We start from the raw sequence: 27,659 nt of genomic DNA on the forward strand, positions 1-27,659 counted from the left end.
TTAATTTCCGATTTCTCCTATTTGCCTTTCTCTCCATATGTACACATGTCCTCGAAAAAAAGGGCAGTCATGCTACCAACTGGGATATGCCAGACGACAAATAGTAAATAGTTTCTTTTTAGGAAAAAGTGGACTTTTTTTATTGTCTCTTCCTGTCACATGCTGAGATTTATGTAGTAAATAAGTATAATCGTTATCCATCAGACTTTTATTAAAATATATTGTAATAAATAATTGATCGATTATTAATTGTTGGCGGTATTTTATGGTCACCGATTTCGGAATTAAGATTCAACACAGCTATGCATTCTAGGCGTGTATATGCTATATATATATATATATATATATATATATATATATATATATATATATATATATATATATATATACTAAATATATTTTGCGTATATATGTGTATGCGTATATATATATATATGATTGTGTATATATAAATGTATATATACGTATATATGTATGTCTCTATATGCATATATATGCATGCATATATGATATACATTATGTATATATATGTTTGTATATATATGTATGTATATATATGTATGTATATATATGTATGCATATATATGTATGTGTATATATGTACCTGTATGCATATATGCATATGTATATATATATGTATGCATATGTATATATATATAATTCAATATATATATATTATATATACATACATATATACATAGATATAGATATATATATATATATACAGCATATACATATATATACACACATATATACATGCATATATATACATATATATATATACATAATATGCATATGTTATATATACATATGCATAAGCAGAATCATGTCACTTCTGTGACCTATATATATATATATATATATATATATATACACACACACACGCAATCATGTGATCTCTGTTTCCTCGACACACCATGGTTCTGTTCAATTCAGCGTTTCATTCTTTAGTTAGGGCGGTAGTAGCGGGTGATTCAATTGTCATAACACTCGATCAAAAATATAAGTTATTACTTTCACGGTGGTTGCCTAATGACTAAGCAACCATTCCTGCAGTACCTGGTACCCGGTTTAATTAAGGGTAGCTTTGGTTCAGCATAAAAGCAGACATTTAACACCCTTTCCTACCTTTTATAAAATACAAAAGCGACTTCAAAATTTTGTGTGTGTGTTGGGTGTGTAGGTTTAGTCATTTATTCTTTTCCCTACAACCCCCTTTTCACAAAAAGAAGACGTTGCTAATCTCTCTCTATTCCATCGTTATTTTCGTTAAAAGTGCTCGACCGAGCTCCAATTATTTCCTGATTTCCAGTTTAGTCGCTTTGTTTTATGATATATCAACACTTTCCAGGTTATTTAATGTCGAATCCGGCAATTTTGAAAAACATTTTTATGCTTCAAGTTCTTTATAATTTCAAATATTTATTCAAATGGTTTTTTTATTTAATTGATTGGAATTCTTGTTGAGATGAGTAAATTTATATTATTTATCTATTATTATATTATTTATTTATATTATTTATCCATTTACTTATTGCGGACTATTATCCTCATCTTCTAATAGTTGTTTCACGACGTTTCTGCCAACTTTTCCTCTGGCCTTCGTCAGGTGGTTTATCTCATCGCGGTTAACCACCTGACGAAGGCCAGAAGAATAATTGGCCGAAACGTCGTGAAACAACCACTAGAAGATGACGATAATAGTCCGCAATAAATAAATGGATAAATGTGTTTTGTATAATTGTTTTGTAGTGAAAAAAGGTTGTTTATGTCTTAGACTTTGCAGAACATGATTGAGTTTTGCAAAAGAGAAGAAAAAAATCAGTAAGATTAATGTTTGTTACATTTAAGTCAGGAAACTGATGCTTTCAGACAGCTTGATCTGGTAGCACCGCACCTAGGTTATTAATGTCCTGGTTATTAGTATCCCAGGCATAAGTGTCCAGGTCACTAATAACGAGGACACTAATGACCGGTCACCGATAGCTTGTAAAACATTCACTGAAAGAACTCATCTTACTGCCATTAAAATAATAATAATAAAAATCCTTATTATTATCATGTGCCTAGCGCCAGGCGGAACTTCCAGATGATCTTCGCAAGGGCTTTTCGTCTGTGGAATACCCCAACAATAGACAGAACTTGAACTTTCTTTCTCGTCAAAGTCTGAAGAACTCCACAACAATATTAAGAAAAAAAGAAAAAGAAATACTTTATTTTGAGAATGGAATTTTATTTCGAAATTTGTTCATATATTTACTTTTCATTGCTATTTTTTCACTATTAAAGAACAAGAAAGCAACAACAATAACAACAACAACCACCACAGCAACAATACTTATGGTATAAAATGTTTTACTCGTAGTTATGTTTTAATATTCTCCCTAAGTCTGAGAAAAAAATTGTTTATTTTTTACAAAGATTTTTTAGAAAAAGCAGAAAATCAAAGAAAAAAAAAAAAGAGCAATTTGTCGGTAAACTTGCTTAAATATCCCGGGAATAGAGAATCATGAGGAGCAGTTGTGCTTTACCTACACATTGTCGTACATAATTGTCATGCATAAATAATAAACTATAAAATAGGAAGATGCCGAAGCGATTATCGAAGCATCATACCCGTCCAAGTATACATCAAAGTTAAAAATAATGTTTTTATTATTTTTATTTTATTTTTAACTCAAAAATACACATTCTTTTATTTTTAACACAAAAGTACACGTTGTTAATAATTTTCAATAAAAAAATGTACAAAAATAATGTTTTTAATATTATGTTCATATCTAATTCAGAAGAAGCGTTTCGTTGCACCCATATCTTGACTTTTCTTTCACATCAAAATAAACCCAGATAATATAAAGAAAAAAGAGCAAAATTTACTTTGAGAATGGCATTTAAATTAAAAAAAAAAAAACAACAAAAAACTAAAGTTTTATTTATTTTAATAGAAAAATAATTACATTTCTAATGTATTATTCGGACTATTGTTCGTATCAAAGGTTCGGCCGATGTAACCGACTTTCATCAGGAATATCTTATCGATCTCAAAAATCTTTCTGTTGAATTCCGGAACCTGCATGGAATTTCGAACTGAACACTTTATGTAATCGATTGAGGTAGAATACTCTTGTTCCGTAGGCGAAAGCAGGCTAGAAGAAATCATAAGTAATTCGCAATTGTATTCACAGTTTCGCCTGCATTGATGATTGAATTTTCAAGAGTATTACTTACACTTGAATTTCACCAAGTGCTTTAGTATTATCTCATCAGAAGTAAAATCGTTGACTGTGAAGCAAATATATAAATGACCTCGTCTGTCTATTTGTATGCGGAACAGCCTCTACCAATCTACTCTGTCAATTTTTGTTCTACATATTTGAAATGTTGTTTATGAAGGATTTGGATCTGTGGAATAAGTTTAATTTGGTTTTTAGCCGGTAAAATCTGTAAAAAAAATAGAACTTAAGGCTTAAGTCGATTAAACTTGTTACTTCTAAATATGCGGAAACATACATCTATACCTTTTACAACGTTATCTTTTTAAGCGTTTATATGCGTATGGACTTAACTCAGATGGTAATAAATAATACTGGAGAACTGTATGTTTTGATTTCGATGAAACAAAAGTTGTAATTTTAATTTTTTTTTTAACTTTTGATCATTACTATACATAGGGTACAATATAATGACCAATAGAGAATTTGCTCTATAATAATAAATATGAAATATGGATAAATTAAAATATATTTAAGCATATTTTACGTTGAGCGACCTGCTAGTATATACAGTGCCACGCAAAAGTATTGGATACATTATATTTTTCTTCATAACTTTAATTAGGGTTCAAGAATTTACCTAAAATTTGGTCAGTATATTCCTATTACTATTCTAAATTATATTTGGAGTAGTAATTACAAAATCAAAGTTTAGAAAGTTTATATTTAAGGAAAAATATGAATTAACAAACGCAAAAGTATTGGATACACTTCAAAAAAATTCTTTTTCTGAAATAAATTTAAATGACTTTTGTTTAGCATGTTGCAATAATGCAAACGAGTTATCACTGACCAATCAGAGAGCTTTACGTTAAAATAATTTTATAAAATTCTTCCAGTTGGGGCCGACTCCTTCAAAGTCAACCAGTTCATTTATAAAAATGCCTAAAACTAAAGAGTTGTCAATAGATATTCGTCAAAAAATCATTGAGAAGCACAAAGAAGGAAAAGGGTATCGAATAATATGAAGGGAACTTAATCTACCACTTAATACAGTTGGAAACGTTATTAGAAAGTTTAAAACCCTTGGTGAAGCTGTTGCAAATCTTCCAAGATGTGGTCCCCCAAGGAAATTAAACGAAAAAAAAAATCAAGGTGGGTAAGCGGAAAGGTACAACAAAAACAAAAACTTTTCTTACTCGTGTGAAATTCAAACCGACCTCAGAGAAGCTTGGATTAATGTGAGCAAGGATACAATCAGTAGAGTTCTAAATCGTGCAGGTTTTGTATCAAGGTCCCCAAGAAAAGTTCCATTATTGAAGCTTAAACATGTCAGATCACGTTTGAATTATGTTAAAACATATGGGGAACAACCCCCAAAATTTTGGAACAAGTTAATCTGGTCAGACGAAACGAAAATCGAAATCTTTGGAAGGAACACAGCAACACATGTATGGCGTAAAAATGGCACCGCCTATAACATTCCTACGGTAAAGTTTGGCGGTGGTTTGATTATAGTATGGGAGTGTTTTTCATCCAATGTACTGGTAAACTAGAGATTATCAATGGTTGAATGAATGGTAGATATGTACAGATAGATTTTGGAGAAAACCCTCCAGAAATTTGTTGGGACATAATAGCAATTTCGTGTTTCAGCAGGACAATGATCCCAAGCATAGTGCCAAACTAACAAAAGAATGGCTTAGAAATAACGAAATTGACGTTCTTATTTGGCCCAGTCATTCTCCAGACCTCAACCCAATAGAAAATTTGTGGAAAATATTGAAGATCAATGTTCACAAGAGGAATCCACAAAATATTCAACAACTAGAACAGTTCTGCAAAGAAGAATGGCGCAAAATACTTGCATATCTTTGCAAAAAACATGTGCAACTATAGAAAACGATTGAAAGCTGTTGAACGCAATAAAGGCTATGCAACCAAATATTAAATCAATGTATCCAATACTTTTGCGTTAGTTGATTTATATTTTTCTTTTAATATAAACTTTCTAAATTTAAATTTTGTAATTACTACCCCAAATATTAGTTAGAATAGTACTAGGAATATACTGACCACATTTTAAGTAAAATCTTGAACCCTAATTAAAGTTATGAAGAAAAATGTAATGTATCCAATACTTTTGCGTGGCACACTGTATATGTGTGTGTATGTATTTTAAGAATTTTGTGGATGTGAGAAGTCGTATTGCTGTTTGTTCACAATTTAATAAATATATAGAAAAGTTACAGTTTCACAAATTAATGTTCACACTGAAAACGAACTTTTAATCTAGCACGATATATATATATGTATATATGTATGTATATATATGTATATGTATATATATGTATATATATGTATGTATATATATACGTATGTATATATGTATCTATATATGTATGTATATATATGTATGTATATATGTATGCATATATATATATATGTATGTATATATGTATGCATATATGTATGTATATATGTATGTATATATGTATGTATATATGTATGTATATATATATGTATATATATATATGTATATATATATGTATATATACGTATGTATATATGTATGTATATATGTATGCATATATATATGTATATATGTATGCATATATATATGTATGTATATATGTATGCATATATATATATGTATGTATATATGTATGCATATATATATGTATATATATATGTATGTATATATGTATGTATATATATGTATATATATATATGTATATATATGCATATATATATGTATATATATGTATGTATATATATGTATGTATATATATGCATGTATATATGTATGTATATATGTATGTATATGTATGTATATATATGTATGTATATATATGTATATATATGTATGTATATATATGTATGTATATGTATGTATATATATGTATGTGTATATATATATACTATTTATTCAAAGGAAATCTACATTAAAGAATTTACCTCATTTACATATTACATTAAAGAAACTATTCTAATAATTCGGTCTATGTTATTAATGGTAGTTAGTAATAGAATTGTTTAAATGTTTCCGCTTAGGAATATTATTTAAAATTGATTTATGTAATTTATGTTAAGTTGGGGAAAGAAAATCTGTTTGTAAAAATCCGCGCGTTGTTTTCAGCGGTTGTATTTTGAAATGGTTGAACTTTACAATATGGCAAGAAAAAAGAAAAAAGAAAGAAAAGAAAGAAACAAACAACACACTGAAGACGGAGTATATCTCTGAAATATATTTGTTATAAATTTATAAAACAAGTAAAATATTTGTTTATTTTCATTATATCACGTTGTGATTTTGCTTTCAAGCGCACTTGATGTATTTTATTGTATTCAAATTAAAACAACCTTTCAATATGAACTCAAACTCTTGACGTTATTCTCGTGTTGCCTACGCACAGTTCAAGCATTTCAAAATACAACTGCTGAAAACAACGCGCGGATCTTTATAATCTTTTCTTTCCCCAATTTTACAACATGGCAAGAAAAAAGAAAAAAAAAAAAAGAAACAAAACAATACACTGCAGATAGGTTATATTCCTGAAATATATTTGTTATAAATTTCAAACAAGTAAAATATTTGTTTATTTTCCTAATATTACGTTGTGATTTGGCTTTCAAGCGCACTTGATGCGTATTTTATATATATATATATATATATATATATATATATATATATATATATATATATATATATATATATATATATATATATATAAGTGAATAAAAAACAAAATACAGGGTGTTCCAAAAAATTTGACGTCATTTCGTAGGCTAATAATTTTGGCAATTTTCGGTGAAATGATCTCAAATTTTCATAGCTTGTGCAGCAACAGTTCAAGATTTTATATTTGATGTTTGACATTTTTTTTTTCAGGTTGAGAAATGACATTCACTTCAAAATAAGTCATTTTGCGTGTTGGAATATGCTTGAACACAATCACCCAAGACCGTGCAGCGTGCCTTCTTTGCAAAATTTGCCAAAAATGCACCAACTAGTTAACAAATTTGGACCGGGTTTTAAAAATGTAAAGAGCAAGGCTGTTTAATCAGGGCTAAAGGATCTGGACAGCCATCAACATCGAAAAATAAGGTCGAGAATGTTCGTGAAACATTCCTGGGAAATGATGAAAAAATTTTTGAGACACTCTGTATTAAAAAAAACCAAAAAAAAAACAGAAAATGAAAGGTGTGTGTGTTTTTTTAATAACTTCATCAATCTATATGTTCGTTTTATATTTTTCACACCATTTAGACCCTTTTTACTTTCACGAAATTACTTTGGATTATTTTAATGGAATAAGACGAAGTTAATTTGAAAACACTTAATTTTGTTTACATCTGGGGATTTGTTTATCATCTTATATAGTGTAATTAAAAAAGTTCCCATGTAGTTACTACTACTACTACTACTACTACTACTACTACTACTACTACTACCAATAATATTAATAATAATAATAATAATAATAATAATAATAATAATAATAATAACATAAGAGAAAACTATTTTATTTTCGATTAAACGACCAATTAGTAAACTTTTAATTTCATCCACTTCATTTGCCAGAACGTTAGGATGTCGATTCAGAATTCAACACGCGCACCAAAGGAAGCTGAATGCTAACTGTTATGAGTTTGACCTTCGAACCGAATAATCAGTAAAGATTCTTTGTGTTAGAACGTGTGCTTTACACAATAATAAAAAAGTAAACAGTTGTTCCAAATGCTATCAGCATATTATCTATGAATAATATTCAAGAAACTTATATTCTGTAATCTTGTGGTATAGTTAATAGTCGAGAAATTGTAAAAAAACGCAATCATGAAGCAATCAAAATAATAATAAAAAAACGAAAACAAAACAAAATAAAAATAATAAAATATACAATAAATAACTTTAGCCAATTGTATTAAAATTAAAGTCTACATCGACCTGTATACTTTAAGCATTCTAAAACTATCTTAAAGTAGTTTTCATTTCTAAATTAGAATTGGTTCAAAGATTCCTTATATATATATATATATATATATATATATATATATAATATAAAGCTGAACGTCTGTGTGTGTATCTGGTCACGAATAGGCTCCTATATGGTTGATTATTATAGAAAACTGATTACATATAATGATAGAAGATGTATCGAGACACAGGAATGGGTATGTTTGATCTGGCATAATTGTGGGGTCTTCGTACGCGCCTGGTCCACAAAGTATGGAAATAAAAAAATTAAAATTAAAAAAAAAAAAAACGTTTTCAAGTGTTTTTGATATAGATGAACATAATAATACTTTGATATGCATGTTTTAACTTAAATAGGGATGTTATGATAAAATTGTGTGGTCTTCGTTCGCGCCTGGCCTCCACAGAATGGAAATAGGCACAAACTTTAATAAAGACTTTTCATATCTATCTGCGTAAGTATGCTTTGATAATTATGTTTCAGTTTGAAGAAATATGTTATAATAAAATTATGGGGTGTTCGTTCGCGGCGGACTTCCATAGAATGGAAATATGTCACAAAGTTTAACAAGGTTTTTTAATATAGATCCACAGAATATTGTGATAAGTGTTTCAGTGTGAACAGGTATTGTATAATAAATTATGGGGTTTATCTGTTTTATTTTTACTTTCATCATATTTTGCTTTGGTTTTGATACCCTCAAATTCGAAGCTATCTCTTTACAACCCTTCCTTTTCATAAGCTATCATACTTTTATAAATCAGAGTCCATTTTCTGTAGGCTGTTTTTTAACCCAGTCAACAATATATATAAGGTTAGTGAAAAAATGATGTCGTTTTTTGACGTTATATTTCAAGTAAAAATCAACATTATTTTTGCACGAACCTAATATATATATATATATATATATATATATATATATATATATATATATATATATATATTACACAGAGCGCTTCAAGTCAACTACACATTATCTTGAATTTAAAACCTTCAAGAATGTTTTACATAAAGAAACTCAAAATAGGTTTCGCTCTTTCTGGCAGGTCCTTATCAAATGGTAATGAACTGTACTCACCACCACCTAAACCACCAGGCGTTCACATACATATTCCACGACCCTTTATCATTGCACTTTCCAGCCAGGGTCAATCCCCTCTCGCCGTCACGCAAATCCAGACGGATACTGTCGTCGTCAAACAAAAGCTATTCTAATCTCCAGACAATATTCAAATGAACAGTTTCCATAAAGAAAACGGAAACAAGGAAAGACCGGCAAAGTTTGAAAACTGATTCTGTTTGAATAGGAGAGTTTTCAAATGCCTTAAAGAAAAAGAGTGACAAAGTCTTTCCTAAAATAAATAAATAAAAAGCAGAGTTTAAAAGAACGACGGAAACTTTTGCACTCTTTTAAAAAATTTAGATTGCCTCCATTAAACGTTGCCGAAACTGTTAAAGCTTCGAGTGCATTTTATTTCGAGTTTCCCTTTTGTATTCTAATCTTATCAGGAGGTGACGGTGGCTAAGTAGTTAACGACACGGACTGGCGACCTGGTGTAACGTTACCCAACACCTTATAGCCTCAGTCGCAAAGTAGCCAAAGCAGAGAAAAGAACATAAACTTGCCTTTTTTTTGCTGTACTATGACATTTATTTCCTCATTCTCCCGCCACGCGTGACTTCTCTTTATGGTTGTGACATCTCCCACCTGATTGTCTTCTCGAACGTGCTCTCGAAGTCTCTACAACGTGGTTGTCTTCTCGAACTTGCTCTTTTCTTTTTGTAGTCTTCTTTTTCTTTACCGTGACGTCATTTTACGCACGGCTCGGTATTTGCATATAACCGTCCGCGCTATGTTACACTGGCTGTTTCAAAGTCGATTCCAGGTCGTCTCACAGCAATCACTTGCACTTAGGATGTTGGTAACCTTCTCGTGGTTCCTTCCGTAAGTAATCGATGTCTTTCTAGAAAGAATTCTGGCTAGAAAAATATCGGGGAAACCAGTGCTAACAATAGAATCTTCTGATTCATACGATGATGAGGATGATGATTATAACGATGACGATGATGATGATGATCATCATCATCATGATCATGATCATAGTTAATCTCAGTGTTATGTCGAAACGGTGGCAACAGCTCAGTTAGGAGTGGCATCTCTATTTTTCTCTTTTCAGTTTTATTAATAATCACAGTTGTAACAGTAAAATGTTTTTTTAACAAGCGAATTATCGCTTATCAAGGCCCAAAGGCCATTCGAGGATAAGTTAGCTGAGACAACACTGCGATGATCAATAATGGTGAAAATTGGGTATAAATTAATTATTTAAGAGGACGGTCCAACAATAACATATTTACATTGAACTTGAAAACAAATATGTTATAGACAACTGGGAAGCAACCTTGCGGTATTATGTTCCACAGTCGAGCATTTCTGGGGGAAAAACTATACTCGTGTAGTAATTTTCGTTTAGTTTTAGGCACAAATAGAAAGTAAAGGAAATTGCTGACAGTAGGTGTAGCTAGGCAAATGTTTGCCATACATGTTTTACAGGGTGGTGCATCATTAAAATAACGATAGATTAGATATAGTGTATTGCATTTGTATTACATATACTTCTTCTAGTCATCTCTCCAAGAGTACTAAAAACAACAGCAGACAAACAAATACAACGAACGCTAACGTACTCTTTCATAGAACCTCACCACATACTTGAAAACAACTGCGCCCAGGGTTGGTTACTTTGTTGTGTCCCTATTTACTTGCCTCTCCACTTGCCTCCTGGACATGCCAACTTAATTTCTACTTTAAAATTTTTAGTGGAATTCTCCGCGTTTATGTATAATCTACCTTCATATGGAAAAATCCGATTTTAATATATCCAAATTGCGTCAAACAGCATCATCATCATCGTCAACAACAACAACAACAACAACAACAACAACAACAACAACAACAACAACAACAACAACAACAGCAGCAGCAGCAGCAATAACACACACACAACAACAATAATAACAACAATATCAACAATAATAAAAATAATAACAACAACAACAATAATACTAATAACATTAATATTAATAACAAATTAATTGTGACTCTTCTTCTTCTTCTTCTTCTTCTAATAATAATAATAATAATAATACCAACAACAACAACAACAACAACAATAATGCCTCCACTACTATTACTACTACTACTACTACTAATAATAATAATAACAACAACAATAACAATAATAATAGCAATGATAATAATAACAACATTAATAACAACAACAATAATAAAACAAAAACAATAATAACAGTAATAACAACAATAATAGCAACAAATATAATACCGATAACACTAACAATCTAAAACTTATACATCAACAAAAATAACAACAATAATAATTACTATTAAAACATCAACGATAATAATACTAATCGTGGCCTTAATAATAATAATAATAATAATAATAATAATAACAATAACAACAATAATAACAACAAGACAAAAAACAACAACAATCATAACATAAACAATTACATAACAATAATAACAACAATAATAACAACAATAAAAACAAATGATAATAAAAACAATAAAAAACAATAATAATAACAACAATAATAACAACAATAATAATAATAATAATAACAATAATAACAACAATAAAAACAATTATGGTCATAAGAATGATAACAATAATAATAACAATATAAACAACGATAATAATAATGACATTAATAATAAAAATAACATTAATAATAATAACAACTATAATGATAATAACAACAAGAACAATAATAATAATAAGAAGAACAACAATTATAATAATAACAAAAACAAGAATAATAATAAGAACATTAATAACAATAACAATAACAACAATAATAATGATATTACAAAAATATAAAAAAATCAGGGAATTGTACTATTTACTTTCTCTGATAAGAAAGGTGTAAAGTAAATAGTACAAATTATATATAAAAAAAGAAACATTTCTGGAATTTTATAAAAATTGAAACATTTATTAAAATGAAGTTTTAAAATAAGTTGAAAGAACGAGGAAGAAAGTAGAATTCATGATATATATATATATATATATATACAGCTACATCTGGCGATTTTCTTGATATTTGATCTATAAAAATAGTTTTATATACAATCTCACAAACTCTTGATTTCCTCGAGTGGCTTTTGGTCTTGGTAAGCTGTCAACTATAAGCATAAAAAATAAACTATAAACATGAATTATAGATATTATAATTTTTAACTATAATATTTCGAACGATTCTATTCCCTTTATTCAACATATATTTTTGATAAAATTAGATGGAATATAAACTTCAATGAAAAAACTGGACATATTTATTTTTGTGCAACGCCTGTTTTCAATGTTCTTGGATTAAGTTTCTTCGTCTTAACGCGGATGTCGGTAGCGCATGAAATTGTACGCTTATAATTGTTTTTTTTTTATAGACTGATAAAGATCGTGTTCTGATATAGATATTTGTGAGTGAAAATATAACTTGTACTTAACGGCAATGAGAATAAGATTGACACGCGTATGTTGAAATTAACAAAAGAAGAGAATCTCTTTCTGTTTTTCAGACGTACAATGTCACACAGAGTCGACATACGCGTTACGACAAGAAAGTCTTGTCTAAGAACATTTCCAATAGGCGTTAGATAAATTTTAAAATGCTCAGTTTTTTTAAATCAATATTTCATATTGAATCAATTTTTAACAATATATATATATATATATATATATATATATATATATATATTGATAAAGGACGAAGTACCATTTAAAATGTGGAAATTAAAAATTAATTTTACACGCGCTTATGTTTTCCATATTTTAAATTTGTCATATGTGAAGAAATTCAAAACTTTACATTATAAAAACATATGTAGATCTTCCTCGTTTCGATTATTTAAGAAGACGGTTCAATAAAAACTTGTTTACATTTGATTTGAAAACTACGATATTGTAGCCCGCCGGGAAGCAGGCTAGCGGAACAGTGTTTCACAGGCTGGCAGTTCTAGGAAAAAAACTTTGTTTATGAAATTTGCGTTTAGATTTAGGTAGGTAGGTAGGTAGAGAGAGAGAGAGAGAGAGAGAGAGAGAGAGAGAGAGAGAGAGAGAGAGAGAGGGCGAAATTGTTGATAGTGGGTAAAGCTAATCAAATGTTTTTTATGACAGTCTTACAAGTGGGGCATACATTGGAGCTCAGACGAGTACTTACCATGAAAATAACGATGAAAAACTCACAAAACAGAAACAAATAGTCAACGTGGTCTACTCAGATAGTTAATGACCCCACAGCCGCGTTGGAGAGGAAATAGTATGACAGTACATCTAAAATTACGCTTAAACCAGGACAAAACTCAAAGAAAATCAAATTGCCTCTTCCCTTGAGGCTTGCATTTACTAATATCCGTGGGCTTAGAACTAATTTAAATGATGTTGAAGCATAGTTGTTTATTTAAAAAAAAAACCTTACACCCCTTGAATTATAAGTTGTTTGCCATACTTATAGGTAAATATACACTTAACAGATACCATAATACTTAAAGTTAAATTCAACTCCACCTCGGTGACTTCTAGGATTGTTGCCAACGATAATTAGTCGAAGACATTTCGCAGATGAAACATGGAATCAAATCTTGCTTTGTAACAATCCGACCTTGATATTCGTGTCTTGCTCAAACGTTTGATCAATAGCATCTTCTATTTTTTCTAGGTAGTTTTCTCTTTCTTTTAATTGGGGTTTCACCTGGAATTTCCATTTCTTCGTACTTGGTTTAACTTAGATTAATTGATTATGACACCTGAAAACTCTTGGGCCGGTTGAAAAAAAATTTGGTTGCTTTCATGTTAGTTACATACACATCACAACCAATTCCCGGTTCTTGGACTTGGTTTTGGATCGGATTTATTTTTTGCAGTATTTCTTTTCAATAATCCAAATGCGATATGAAGGGGGATGTCGCATGTTATAATAAATATCTATAATAATTAAATATTGTTTCAAATTTAAGCTAAAAAATACACACGTCAAAAAAAAAAAATTATCCCAATCTCTAGATTAATTTCTTGGCCTCAAGATTCCATACTCATGTAACAGAGGGCGTACGAGCGCGTGGGAAAATATAGCTGGCTTGCAAAGATATTAGCAGCTGAAGCCGAAAAATAAACAAAACACATAAGCAAATTAAGAAGTGTACGTGAACTTGCGCGACAAGAAAAAAGAAAAAAGACACCACGTGGTCGGGAAAAGCAAATTGCTCGTCAAAAAAAGATGGATGTGTAAAGTCGAAGACGAGAAATGGCCGACGTGTAGTGGAACAGAAAGAAAAACGTGTGACCCCTTAATAGTGGCGAGAAACTTGTGTCGGGGCGGCAGGATGTTGTTAACCTCATGGCAAACGAAATGAACAGTTAAAAAAACAAGAAGCAGGCATTGTTTGGAAGAAATGATAATAAATACCTTTTTCTTAAACAAAAAGAAAAGCCGAGTCAGATTTATTTAGTTTTGTTTGTTTGTTCCTTTTGGACGGTACCAGACGGTGTGGGTGTCGGAGAAAGTTTGGAACTGTAACAAACACGGCTCAAACGTAACGGACATGTTGCATTCAGTTTCGAGATCTTGAAGTCGAAATTTACACAACTTACAATCATTTATCGATTAATAGGACTACTTGATTGAAGAGCGTATATATTCAATCGTCACTTTATGGAATATTAAATGTACCCGGCGTTTCCCGGTATTAAACGTAACGTGAACTTTCTTTAAAATTTAAGTAAAAAAACAAAACGGAAATTGAGACACGTACATGCGAGTAGTATGATTTTCTAAACAGTTCACTTCTTGTAAGTAAAATAAATAATACTGAATCTGAGTTCTAGACCAAAACCTAAACACAGTGAGTCAAGTACGATAACCATTATGCCAGCTTACCACCTTTAAAAAATCGACGAGAGCGAGGCAGTTTTTGCTTTGTTGGTGATGTAGAATAATCATCGGTTTACTTTACAATTGAGAAATTCCGGATCCCAAAACGTTAACTATGGGATTTTGTATTTATTTAAAGGTGTAGCAGAGTCGCTGACGCGTATTTCGCAACAACAGATGTATGACACATATGCAAATGAACTTTGCGGTGCTCAAGTTGACGTTACAGCAGAGGAAAAGAAGGAAAAGAAAAACGGAGAGAAAAAAATGACACACGTGGGCGGCAAGCGACGGAAAATCACGTGTGCGGCGACACCGAGAAACCACAGGGTCAATCAGAGGATTTAAAAGTACGAGTCAGTTCGAGAGAAACTTTTAAAACAAAATGCAATCCGAATTTTGAACAAAAAATGGTTGCACGACCGCGTGGCATAGGTGATCTGCAGACATAGCAGCGGGAAGAAAAAGAAAACAAGGCAAAGACAGTCCGGCATGTAGGATTTAAAATCCACTTGACGACAAGACAAGTAGATATGTTGACGCATGACCAGGAAATAGACGTGTTCGATACGGCAGTGTTTTGTCAACTATATAGCGAATAAGTAGACTTTTAAAACAAGATGCAATGCATTGTTGGCAAGTACCATGAACAAATGCTTTTTTATTTCAACTAATAGAAAAAAAGCGAGGCGAATTTTTTGCCTTTGTTGTTCCCAAATGATGGTCCCTATATACAACGTGTGGTCTGAGTGTTAAAATGGAACAATGAAGAAGAAAACGACAATGTTACAAAAGAAAAAAGGAAGATGTGGGAAAATTTTTATCATGACTAGTACTGGTTTTGTAAATCTATGTAATAAAATAAGGATAATTCTGGTTGCCGAACATTTTTTTTTACAATCAGTAATTAATATGTTTATGTCTTCTAAAATATTTCTTAAATAAAGTATGTAAAAACAATATACTCAAACGAAATTAACAAACAAATAATTGTTTTCTGTCTGCCGTCAAAAAGAGATCGACAGCGCTTTTTTAGCCAATGATTTAGAGTTTCACGTTACTCGAAACGACTGTGTAAGAAAATCAAGAGCATAAGTTATGGATGGGGTGTTTTACATTTTCTCGCCAAACAATAGAAATTGAATTTTTAATAGCAAACATTTCATTAAATTTCAATTTGTGACATGTCATATTAACAAGGGTTGTGCATGATTAATATGTAATTATACGCTCACTTTTAATGCTTAGTAACGATCGAAAAGCTTTTACAGCCCTTGACCTTATCCGCTAAGAAGGGTTAAAACACCGATTGTCGATCGAGTTTTGATCTCAACTTAACGCATTTGCGTGCTAGCCGCACTTGTCTTTCTGTATATATATATATATATATATATATATATATATATATATATATATATATATATATATATAGTAAGTTATAAAATATATATGGCGATTAAGCTACACTGAATATTCCGCGTTTCATCCACTCTAGGACTCTTCAGGCTTATGCGCATAAGCCTGAAGAGTATATATATATATATATATATATATATATATATATATATATATGTGTGTATATATATACATATATATATATACACTAGCAAAAGTACCCGTCGTTGACTGGGTTCAACAACAGCCTACAGAAAATGGACTCTGATTTATGAAAGTATGATAGGTTATGAAAGGCAAGGGTTGTAAAGAGATAGGTTCGAATTTGGGGGTATCAAAACCAAAGCAAAATATGATGAAAGTAAAAATAAAATAGATAAACCCCACAATTTATTATACCATACCTGTTCACACTGAAACACTTATCACAATATTCTCTGGATCTATATTAAAGAACCTTGTTAAACTTTGTGGCATATTTCCATTCTATGGAAGTCAGGCGCAAACGAACACCCTATAATTTTATTATACCATATTTCTTCAAACTGAAACATAATTATCAAAGTATACTTACGCAGATAGATATGAAAAGTATTTATTAAAGTTTGTGCCTATTTCCATTCTATGGAGGCCAGGCACGAACGCAGACCACACAATTTTATTATACCATCCCTATCAAAGTTAAAACATACTTATCAAAGTATTATTATGTACAACTACATCAAAAACACTTGTAAACGTTTTTTTTTAATTTTTAAATTTTTTTATTTCCATACTTTGTGGACCAGGCGCGTACGTAGACCCCATAATTTTAATGAATCATCATTATGCCAGATCAAACATACCCATTCATGTGTCTCGATACATCTTCTATCATTATATGTAATCAGTTTTCTATAATAGTCAACCATATAGTTGCCTATTCGTGATCAGACACACACACAGACGTCCAGCTTTATATAATATAATATATATATGTGTGTTTGTGTGCGTGTATATCTATCTATCTATCTATCTATCTATCTATCTATCTATCTATCTATCTATATATATATATATATATATATATATATATATATATATATATGTATAGATGTATATGTATAAAAATAAAATAAAAATACCAGCGATGGTTGACGTTATGTTGTTTTGATAAAAGAAAAAAACGGAATGAATTCATAAAATAATAAACGTTTCGTCCCTATTGCAGAGGACATCTTCAGGATATTAAAAGGAAAAATGAAAAAAAAAAAAAAATGATCATAAACCATACGAAAATGAAAAGAAAACAGTGTTAGACTCCTACCCATATGTTCAATGTCTATATGTACATTTTTAAAAATGCGTTAAATATGTTCTTTGATTATTATTTTCCCTCTACCAGGGGCTAAATGGTAGAAGCCCTTTCTTTGCGTAATAGTATTGGTGTTTAATATTAATGCTGATTCTAAAAGTCTTCTTTTAGCTCTATCTATCACGTATTTTATAATTTTCGCATGATCTAAATTAAATGAATGATCGTGTTCTGCATTTAGCCCCTAGTATAGGGAAAATAATAATCAAAGAACAAAATATCAGATCCTGGTTAACCGTTTTTCCTTAATCCTTAAATACTTCAACAAAATGAATAAGTTTAGAGAAAAAAAAAGTGTACATATTTATTTAACGCATATTTAAAAGTGTATATATAAACATTGAACAACCCAATCTTCCCATACACACATATGTTTTCCTTCCCGATATGGGTAGGATTCTAACATTGTTTTCTTTTCATTTTCGTATGGTTTATGATCATTTTCTTTTTTTGCATTTTTCCTTTTAATATCCTGAAGATGTCCTCTGCAATAGAGACGAAACGTTGATTATTTTATAAATTCATTCGATTTTTTCTCTTTTTTCAACACACACACACACACACACACACACACACACACACACACACACACACACACACACACACACACACACACACACACACATATATATATAAACGTAAAAATATGTTTGTTCGTAATCGATAATCTAAAAACAAACAAACAAAAAAAAAATTGAAGCAATTGCCTGGACATTTTGCGATGGCGTTTTTATCTAATCCAAGCGTATTTTTATGTAATTAAAATGAAAAAATATTATAATATTAAAAAGAAATTTGTTTTCGACATCTTTTGTTTTTTGCAACAGTCAACCACTTTGAAATACTGAAAAATAATGCTTATAACTTTACACGTGCGTAAGATACTTTTTTTTTTACCAATTGTTACAAGAATAAAACGGAAATTGTTACAGTAAGCCGTTTTTCTTTTTAATTTTGTTATATTTTTATCTATTTTTTAAATAGTGATTTCATTATATTTACATGTTTCTGTCAGTATTTATCTTGAGTAGCGTTATTACGCTTTCATAATCGGCGACGCTCGGCGAAAGCCAACGGTTAATGTTATGTTTCGAACAAAGCCAAGTGGCCAGTTAATTACGTTTGGTTCAAATTTTGCAACAAGTATCGGTCGGTTTTTAATGTGTGAAAAATTCACCTCCCGAAAAAGGGGTAGTAACAAAAATAAAAATTGCCTCAGTCTAGAAGGATTTCTCCATTGGTCCAGGAGAAAGACGGTGAAGTGTAGCCCACCCTCTGTTTCTTTCCCGCTTTCTCTCTTTCTCTCTCTCTCTCTCCATCCATCTCTCGTCTCTTTCTCTATTTTCTCTCTCTATCACCTTCTCCATCTCTCTTTGAACCCCTTTCTCTCTCCCACTCCCTCTATATCCTCTTTCTCTTCCTCCGCCTCTCCCCTTCTCTGTCTCTAACCCCCTTCCCTCTCTGTCTCTCTCAACCCTTCTATCTCTTTCTATCTCCCTCTCTTTCTCTATTTACCTCTCTCTTTCTTCTTTTCTATCTCTATTTCTCTATCTTCCTCTTTATCTATCCATCTCTAATCCCTCATCCTATTTAAGTTTCCTAAATTAATTACAGTGAATATGACATTGTCAAAACATTGATAAATCCTATTTTAGTCATCAAATTGAATTACTGTGAGAACAGAAGTTATTTGGAAATTACTGCTACTTTGAACAGCAGTAGGAAGAACTGGTAAAACCTTTGTAATTAAATTGATTTTGGCAGCAATTCGATGACAAAATGACGCAACCTTAGCTCTTGCTGTATACGGAATAACTGCAATTTTACTACCAGTTAAAAGAACTATTCATTCTGCTTTGAAATTACTATTAAACATTCAATTTTTCAAAACTCTCATGTTCAATATCTCCAAACCATCTAGCACGGGGAAAATATTGTAGAAATACAAACTTATTGCTTGGGATGAATGCACAATGGCATACAAAAATCACTTGAGGCTCTTGATCGATCCTTGCAAGCATTGCGTGGCAATGTCAGACCATTTGGGAATGCTTGCAAGAGATTTCAGACAAACATTACCTGTAATTTCTTAATCAACAGCAGCAGATGAAATAAATGCTTGCCTACAAATATTCTATTTTTGCATGCCACGTGAAGGCATTAAACTTAACTCAAAATATGCGTATCCAGTTGCAGAATGCTCGATCCGCAGAGAAATTTTGGCATCACTTGTGGGAAATTGAGTACGCAAAAGTACCTGCTGATCCGAGTTAAGGGCGAATTTAGTTGGCTCTTAACTTCTGTAATTTAGTTACATCAAAAGAAGAGTTGGTAAAAAAGGTTTTTCCAGATTAAAGTAATTATAAGAATTCCAGTTGACTGAGTGAACGAGCTATTCTTGCCCTTCAATACAAAGACGTCGAGATTACGATAAACTTAACTTAACGATATTATTCTTAACTTAACGATATTATTTAGCTTAAAATTTCTTGTGGAAGCAGAGGAAATGGTTAATTATCCAACAGAATTTTTGAATTCACTAAATTTGCCAGAGATACCACCGCATGTACTGCAATTGAAAATTGGCGTACTAATTATTATATTGCGAAATATAAACAAAACCAAGCTTTACAATGGCACACGGCTTGCAGTAAAAAATTAAGAACAACATCATAGAAGCAACAATCTTAATAGGACCTTTTATAAGTGAACATATGTTCATTCTTAGCATTCTTATTATTCCACCAGATACGCCACTTCACGTTAGAAAATTGCACTTTCCAATTAGATTGTCGTTTTCAATCACCATCAACAAAGCTCAGAGGCAATCTTTACAATTGTGTGGCTACTGACTGTTTCTCACATGGACAATTTATGTTGCGCGTTCAAGAGTCAGCAAACCAGAAAATCTCTATATCAGTTTAGAAAATTGAATAACAAAAAAATGTTTAACCACATGTACTGGGAAATTAAGCATATCAGACACGTGCATTTTCTCATTTTGGAATTTTTTAGATTGCACTAAATTGAGCCACAGCAACGCGTGGCAAGATACAGCTAGTATATATATATATATATATATATTGCTGTAGAAATATGTTTTTAAAATTATAATTCACCTTTTATTTATACAAATACTTTAATTTATGAAGCTCAGAAGCTCAATGTAATTACAGAGCATACAACAAATAAATGACGAAGTCTATATTCAAAATTTCAAGATGTTAACCATCTTCCAATTTATTTCTTTATGTACGTTGACATGCACAATTCTTGACTGCACTTGTTTCGGAGCGCAAAATAATACATTTAATTATTATATCAATCAATGAATGTATTCTTCCCTTTACGCCTCAGAAGAAATAGTACCAATCAATTCATTACTTAGCCTTAGCCTTTGCTGCACGAGGAATACCTACGACCTTGCTGCCAAGTAGAAGAATTATTTATTCTACTTTGAAACATTCAATTTTTCAAAAATCTCATGTTCGACATCTCCAAAACATCCAATATGGGGAAAAATATTGCAGAAATGCAAACGTATTGTTTAGGATGAATGCACAATGGTACGCAAAAAATCATTTGAGGCTCCTGGTCGATCCTTGCAAGATTTGCGTGGCAATGTCAGACCATTTGGGAATGCAGTATTATTGCTTGCAGGAGATTTCAGACAAATGTTACCTGTTATTCTTCAATCAACACCATCAGATGAAATAAATGCTTGCCTCAAATACTCTACTTTTTTGTGTCATGTAAAGGCATTAAACGTAACTCAAAATATGCATGTCTAGTTGCAGACTGTTCGATCCGCACAGAACTTTTTGCATCACTTGTGGGAAATTGGGTACGGAAAAGTGCCAGCTGATCAGAGATAAGGGCAAAATTGTTTGACTTTTAACTTCCGTAATTTTATTACATTAAAAGAAGAGTTAGTTTAAAACGTTTCTGCAGATATTCAAATTATAAGAATTCCACGACTGAGTGAACGAGCTATTCTTGCAGGTCAATACAAAGACGTCCACACTATTATTCAATGTAAAATTCCAAGTGATAGTCAAATACAAATCCATCGACACTGTTGTGAAAACAGGTAAATTGGTTAATTATCCAACAATTATATTTGCCAGGGATGCCACCGCATGTATTGCAATTGAAATTTGGTGTACTAATTATCATGTTGTGAAATATAAACCAATCCAAGCTTTGCAAAGGCATATGGCTTGCAGTAAAAAAAAAAAAAAATTAACAAACAATATCATAGAAACAACAATCATAACAGGACTTTTTACACATGAATATATCTTCATTCCATGCATTCCTATGATTCCACCGGATACATCATTACACTTTAGGAAATTGCACTTTCCAATTTTATTGTCGTTTGCAATAACCATCAACAAATCACAGGGAACAATCTTTACAATTGTGTGGCTTACAGTTACACACTGACTGTTTTTTTCATATGGACAATTTATGTTACGTATTCAAGAGTCACCAAACCAGAAAATCTCTATATCAGCTAGGAAAATGGAACAACAAAAACTGTGTGCTCATACGAAATGGAAAATTAAACCTATAAGAAACATGCTTTTTCTCATTTTGGAACTTTTTCCATTGCGCCAATTTGAGCCACAGCAACGCGTGGCAGGGTACAGCTAGTATATATATATATATATATATATATATATATATATATATATATATATATATATATATATATATATAGTTTTGACTTTACTACTATCTATACATTATATAATAATCTATAAAGCATTGTCTCTATAATAATAAATACGTAATCTGCACGAAATATATTTAAGCGTATCTTAGGATCGGGCAGTGCTGGGCGGCCTGCTGGAATTTATATATATATATATATATATATATATATATATATATATATATATATATATGTGTGTGTGTGTGTGTGTGTGTGTGTTTGCGTGTGTATGCTTGTGGTCTGTGTATGACAGCGAAAAAATGCGTAAAAATAACCCCTTTCCTTCCATTAAGTTATAGATTAATTGCCAAATAGTTTAATAAAACATAAAATAAAACAAACAAAAAAATGTCCACATTGCCATGAGTTTTTTTTTTTATCCAATGGAATAATAAAACTCACGATTCGCACGTCCTGGAGAGACACAACAATAACTGCGTTAGAATCATTACCGCATCGGCAGATGGGGCTATGAGTGGGGAATCTAAACCACGCCCACCAGTGAGATAAACGAGGCACACCCTCGCGCCAATAAATACTTGAGTCTTTGCGTATTACTTTTTAAGATATCAACAGGAAATAATGGTAGAACGAATTGCGTCGACTTCGATGAAGCAACCGACCAAACGACTTCAAAAATTTTCCAAGTGATTAAAGACGAACAGCATACATTTTCTTACCCTTGTAGCTAAGAGCAAAACCTAATATCTGTTCTCATTTCCTTCTGTTCTCAGTCAGTGAATCTTCTAGACTGAGTATATTTACCTCTTCTCCAAGATGTTAGACGTAAAGACAGATGTAGTTTTGAGAAGCTGGCGCACTTGGATAAGCGCATTCTAACCCACAAAAAATGCCTGAGCAATGCCAGAGGTATCCGAGGCAGCGGTGCCTCTGGCGATTGACAATAAACTAGCCCTGTCTCAGAGAGAGAAAAGAGAGAGAGAGAGAGAGAGAGAGAGAGAGAGAGAGAGAGAGAGAGAGAGAGAGAGGTTGGTAAAGCATCGGAGGGTGTCCCTTATAGAATCACAGTTCAGCTCGACAGCAACAAAGCCCCTGATTTTCTTCTATACCGATGTAATTATTTTTTGTTTTACCTAATCTAGAATCTAGACTATCTCTTTAACTCACATTATAAACCTTGTTTGTTAACTCTACTTTTGTGCGGTAAACAGAGACAAAATTCGACCGAGCGACGGATCAAGAAAGATCATTTCACACATATTTTCTTGGAAAATGATGGACTTTCATAACGCTACAATAAAATTGGTCACATGATGAGAATTAACTAAACTAATAACCACAGATACACTCACACACTTATAATTACTATTCCACCATAATGCATTTCGGTTTATTTGCACACCACACAGTTCACCCTTTTATTATGTTGTAAATGAAAACCAAAGTCATCCTAACCTATAAAACACACACACACACACACACACACACACACACACACACACACACACACACACACACACACACACACACACATTGACCTCGACAAAGAAAATAACTAAAATAAATAGTCACGCCACCAATAACTTAGCTAAAAAGAGTTTTTCACCATTTTTCCGGTTAATTTACTTTTGTGGGTTGAGAGTTTTAGTTTCCAATTTTCCCAGATAAAGCCTGCACAAAAGACTTTAAATACAACGTCAGAGCACTAAAGAGGACCAGCGTGGAGCCAGCTTAATACTAATTCAAGACCGTTGATATATATATATATATATATATATATATATATATATATATATATTTTATAATATAAAACGAATAACGAAACATCTGTTTATATATGTACTAGCAGTCGGTTTGGCGTTGCCAGGTCGTAAAATACGCATACATATTATATTTTAATTCAAACAGAAACTGAGACATGTGCATGCGAGTATTATGTTTTTCTAAACAGTTCACTTCTTGTGAGTAAAAAAAAAAAACTCGAGCTGAGATCTAAACCAAAACCTAAAGACATTGAGTTAAGCATGATAACCATTAGGCCAGCTTGACACAATCTTTATAAAGTGTTTTCAAACTCACTTATTCTTAACATAAAAAAATCTGTCACGTGAACAATTCACGCATGCGCATTCGTGAAACAGTTGACAAACAGATAAAAATCCGATGGCCACCCCACGTACCAATTTTTAAAATTTTGACCCCTTACCAGTCCCTTTTTTTTCGAATGAAACCTGATTAAAAAGTTTTCTCGTAGTCTGAATACCTATATACGAAATTTCATATCTGTAGATAAAAAATTCGTTGAGTATATAGGTTTATAATTGTCTTCACACGCACGTGCATTCTCACTTTTTTTAAAAAAATATATAGATTTAATTAGTAAAACGAACAGCTTCGAACGTAATTTTGCGAAGACGTCAATTGACTTTTAAAATAACATTTTGTTGCAAAATAATAATGCAAATTCAAATACTCCCAGGCAATTAGTTTATAAGTAAAACAACTCTGACTACGATGTTTTTTTTAAAATTCCATTTTCACCCCAAACAAGGCATATTGCCACTTTGAAGTAGGGGCTACTATCGGGAACATAAGTTGCAGATATGCGCAGAAAGATATCTGTTCACATTACACTTGAACTTCTGCATGCCACTACAGTTGGGAAAGCAAAAACTCGGAAGGGCGTTCCAGAGTCTAGCAATTCTGGGGAAGAAATTATTAGAGTAGAAGGCCTTCTTACATCTAAGGATCTCTACTGTGTAGAGCTGGGATTTTGCTGCTTCGAGTTTGTCGGGAGTATTTACGTCGAGGGAGTACAAGGGCTTGTAGTTCGTCGGAGCATCCACAAGTGAAATACTTGTAGTACAGGCAGAGAGATGCAACGTTCCGTCGATGGGAAAGAAGCTGAAGCCTAGGTGACAGTTCAGGCCCTATTAGGCTGGCGACTCTCTTTTGAACCCTGTCTAGGAGCGAGAGACTAGCAGCGGATGCACCAGCCCAAATATGACAACAATATTCCATACATAGGCAAATGGTAGCCTTGTAGAAGTACAGGATATTTTCAGGCCCACCTTCCTCAGAGTGGTCCCTTTTTTTTTTACAAGGTAGTCACCACTTATCAAGGCCTGGAAGCCACTCGGCGATAAGGATTATTGCGTGTACAGTAATCAATGGGATAGTATCATAGTAATCGTTAGTATTGGAGATTTGATAAAGTGTCTTACTTAAGGGGCGGTTCATCAGGAACTTGTTTATGTTGGACTTGAAGACATCCAGGTTGTAGTCAGGTGGGAAACAGGCAAACGGAACAGAGTTCCACGGGCGTGCACTTCTAAGAAAGAAGCTTTGTTCATGGAATCTACGTTTTGGTTTTGGCACAGATTAAGAGTGGGGAAAATTTTTGACAGTGGTTTCAACTAGACGGGTGTTTATCGTGAAAGATTGGCGAGGGGACCAGAGATTGGAGCTCAGACGTTCTCTGTGAATGTTAAGCCGAGAAGTTTGAAAGAAGTACTTTCAGGTAATGTATCTTTAGCTATAGCTATTGATGGGTGAGAAGGTTTTTTTTTGTAATTATTGAAGGAAACAAGCTTAGTCTTGGCAGCATTGAATGTGACCATCCATTTTTGACCCCATTCAACCACAAATTAGAGATCTTCCTCTTGTGTTTCTGCCATTTCCCCAGATATATGTTCATTTGTTTTCCCCCTCGTGCCTGTTGTAGAGAGTGGTGTCATCGGCAAATATGTCCACCTCAGAGATAATTTCATCAGGTAGGTCATTTATGAATATTAGGAATAATAAAAATCCAAGGAGGTCGCGCCCACATTTATATCATATTGTTTATTGTACGATCGTCGAGGATAACCTGGATTCTTCTCTCATTTAAGAAGGATTTAATTATGTTAAGTCCAGTGATACCGTATGATCTGAATTTTCTGAGATGACCATCATGCCAAACCCTGTCTAAAGCTTTAGATATATCTAAGGCTACCGCTCTACCCTCCTCTGCTTTGTCCAGTGAATGGTATATAGGTTCAGAGATTACAGTTAGGATATCTGTTGTAGAACGGGCTTGCCTAAATCCATATTGTTGGTCGGTCAGATTATTAACAACTGTGAGGTGATGGACTAGAGCTTGATTAATTATGGACTCAAATATTTTGGCAAAAAGCGGGAGGCGGCTGATGGAGCGATAATGTAATGGGTTCTTTCGCCAGAATTCTTGTAAACTGGTTCTACAGAAGCAGTTTTTCAGCAGTCAGGAAATCAAGATTCGTTTAGGCATTTGTTGTAAAGCTTGGAGAAGACTAGAGCTACCTAAGGGGAGGATTTTGTTAATAGCACAGCCGGGATGAGATCGGGTCCACATACTTTTGAGGTGTTTAGGTTTTTTTATGATATAATGCACCTGAGAAGGGTGATTTTCAAATCTTCTAGTGTGGCGTCTGTCCGCAAAGGAAAGTCAGATAGAGAGTGGTTTGCTGGGTGCAATGTGGAGTTTGAAGCAAACCGACTGGCAAGCATGTTAGCCTTCTCGGTTGCAATGCAAACAACCTCATGATTGTTGATGATAGTGGGGAAATTGTTGATTGCCCATTATTTACAATTGTTGTAGATTTTCCAGAAATCACGGGTTTCTAATTTCTGTATTTCGATACGTTTTCTAGTGTTTTCGTTGTCTTCTCTCTTAGCTGTCGTTATTTCTTTCTTACAATTACTTCTAGCTTCCATAAACTTTTGCTTGTTTGTATTGGACTTATGTCGGTTAATTCTGCGGTATGCATGCTGCCTTTGAGCAATGGTTAGTTGCACAAGTAGAAGTAAACCACTGGGGAGAGAGGCATTTACTATAGAATTTGTGCTTCAATTGCCGTTTTGAACCAATTAGTGATATCATTTGCGTCTTGTTCAGCGGGAAGAGAAAAGATGTTTCCCCTTGAGGCATCTCTGATGAGATCCTCGATATCTTCCCAGTCAGATTTTTATAATACGTTGTCGTTTTGAACAATGGCTCTTCAGTTTTAGGTCGAGAATTTAGGGCGATTTCTACCATTATCATAGGGGGCATTCGTTATATA

Source organism: Euprymna scolopes, chromosome 19, assembly GCF_053919585.1.
Source record: "Euprymna scolopes isolate OS-2025 chromosome 19, ASM5391958v1, whole genome shotgun sequence".
NCBI classification, from domain to species: domain Eukaryota; kingdom Metazoa; phylum Mollusca; class Cephalopoda; order Sepiida; family Sepiolidae; genus Euprymna; species Euprymna scolopes.